The sequence below is a fragment of the Monopterus albus genome, unplaced genomic scaffold, assembly GCF_001952655.1.
Source record: "Monopterus albus unplaced genomic scaffold, M_albus_1.0 scaffold142.1, whole genome shotgun sequence".
NCBI lineage: Eukaryota > Metazoa > Chordata > Actinopteri > Synbranchiformes > Synbranchidae > Monopterus > Monopterus albus.
This window is the reverse complement of record NW_018128022.1, coordinates 892446-895419: the sequence shown is the minus strand read 5'-3', so window position 1 is coordinate 895419 and position 2974 is coordinate 892446.

Genomic DNA, 2974 nt, shown 5'->3' with positions numbered 1-2974 from the left:
TAAGCTCAGATTTGTCCTCCCCTGATCTGACTTCCTCTTCTGTGGAGACTTCGGCACATGTTGCAATTTCCTTCTTTTCTTTTGAAAGCTGGCTGTCCTAATCTGTTGAGTAATAACTGGGAGGAGGTCTGACTGGATCCTACTGCTCATATGATTCGCGCCGTACACAGATCTCTTAGACATGACTTAAAAAAACACAAGTTAATCTAAACAATTGTACTGCTCTTAACACTCTGCTCTGCTCCCTGTTTAATCTCTCCAGCTCTAATTTATCCCAGTTCTCTGTGTGTAGCCATACTCCGTGTTTACATTATGGTGTTACTGGAGGCTCCATGTAAAAAGCTGTGATGTTGAGACCTCTTGTGGCTGCACAGAGCAGCAACTTGAAATCAAAATACCTGCAAATAAACAGAAAAACCTGTTTTATCTGATTGCCTGTAACTTTGTCACTGCTTTAACCATGGAACATTTAAATTTTTTCTGCTTTATGTGCACATTTATGTTTTTAAAATCTTTATTGCTTCACTAACTGATTTTATTTACTAATCGTTTTGTGAAGCTAATGCTGTGGGGGATTGACCATTTATGAGTTAATTCATGTACGAGTAGGCTCATGAACACTTTCTATCCCAAAGCCATTACCATACTGAACTCTGAACTGAAAGGACACCCTCCAAATACAATACAATATTAATGTGCAGTAATTTATTTATGTGTAATAATATATGTGCACTTTGTCATTATGTGAAATGGACCTTTATCTTTTTTTTTTTTTTTTTACTGTATACATTGGGAATGACTGTATGGTAAAAATGCTAGAATATTTTGGTGTGTAGAGTGTGGTGTGAGTATGAGCATGTTTATCTATTTCTTATCTATTTATATTTGAGTCTGGTTCTTGAATGCACCTGAATTTTGTTGTTTTGTACAGTGATAGTAAAGAATCTAATCTTTTTTTGGTCATAGACCAGTGACTCCAATTCATATTTAGATTAAAATAACTGAAGTAAAATGTGTATGTATTTAATCTGATAGTAAATTTTAATGTTGTTAAATATGTCTCTACCATTCTTTACTCATGGTGTCCATATATAAAATAACCAACACTTCTTATAAACAGTATTATTTGGTCAAATATGGCATTTTCTGGCTTTGTACAAAATTATTGCATGAGAAATGAACTGAAGAAACGTAAATGGTTAACAATAGTTCATCATACAAAAGAAGTCCAGATGTAATACATGTAGCCCAGTAAGTGGAAGTAAATTGTTCACATTATACTATTGCCAGCAAACTCTTATTTTGGCAGCATATTTTATTTTGTATAACTTTGAAGTGGTTCCTGTTGAGGAGTGTCTTAGTTCCGGAAAAAAAAAGAGAAAAAGACAGTGCTGCAGAAAGTGAGAAAAACATGACACTCGAGTAGTTGCTACCAATGTGTGAAGTAGACCCGGTTGATCGGAGAGTTGAAGTGAAGCTTCGGGGGAGATTTCAGTTTGCGGACCCTTGTTTTATTGAGGAGATAAGTCGTTTTGGATTGTCTTGGTTGGGTTTTCAGAACCACCTGAACTCTCTGGATTTGGATCTTCGATTTGGAACTTCTTTCTCCTTGACGAAGGAGATGGCGAGCCGTCGTGGGACCAAGATATGAACCAAGAAGGGGCCCATGTTTCCTTCAACCTTCTGGAGAGGGTGCACCTGTGCGGTGGGCCCACTTAATTTCATAACTTGATAAGGAGGGGAGAATTGACTGGTTTGACTGTTATAACGGACCTGGGACTATATTGTGACTGACAGATTGACATTTACGCATGCGGGATGACGGTATAAACTCACAAACTTGAACTGAGGGATATAGCAGGATCTGGATTACCCTTAAAGGGACAATTTTTTTTCTTCATAAGAGGCTGAGCAATTAGGATCCTCATTCAAAAGGGACTGGGTTGATGCATTTTATTTGTCTCACCTAACTTTATTATCAGTTAAGTTGTTGAGTACTGATTTCAAAGAGGACTGTTCAAATGTGATGTTTTGGATCATTTGGTTTGAATTGTTGAATAATAATTTTTCCATGTTACCCTACTGCTTAGCTCCAATCATTTTCATTAACCCTCCTGTTATGTTGCGGGTCAAATTAACCCACGAACATAACTGCTGAGCAGGCATCACCTGAGAAATGAACATAATAGGAGGAGCAGTTATGTTTGTGGGTCAGTTTGACCCGCAACATAACAGGTGGGTTAACCTCTCCTTTTGAGCCTGGATACTGGTCCGAAGACCCAACACATCCACCGGATGAGCAAGGGTTACATACAGTTACAGTAAAAACACATTTTACTCATCACATAATGTCTTAACCTGCAGTAACAACATAAAATGATTGGTAGTTAGATTTTAGAATAGTCAGCAGAGCACCTTGAACACCATTAACTGCTTTGCAGTAATGTACTGTAAGATTATAAATGTTAAATTCAGTCAAACAATAACATCCACACAGAGTATTTTTTTACCACCTTGTTTTATTTTACATGGAGATTTCCAAATGGACTGAACATTTATCTACAGTACTATACCAGATTCTTCCCTGAGAACATGTATTTGATTAAACAGGGATCAGTCGAGGCTTAAGGTTTAACATTTGTTATAGACAGAATTCATGGCTGAACTGATTACATTAGGTTGTTACAAGTGTGTCTAATGAGGTATTTTTGATGAACTGTTAAAATAAAATGAATACTTACGTAAATAACCCAGATTGTCAATTGCCATATTAGCACATCATTTTAGTCAAAAACATCAAATTCCTGTATAATTCTCAGTCAAGGATGTGGAAATGGAGGACAGATGATAACGGCATGTCACACTCAGTGTTGCAGTTGAATCTCTCAAGTCCCTGGCATTCAAGTCAGTCACCAAAAATAGTCTTGTGTCAAGTCCCCGTCACCCTAGTCCATGTCATCATGGTCTACATTAA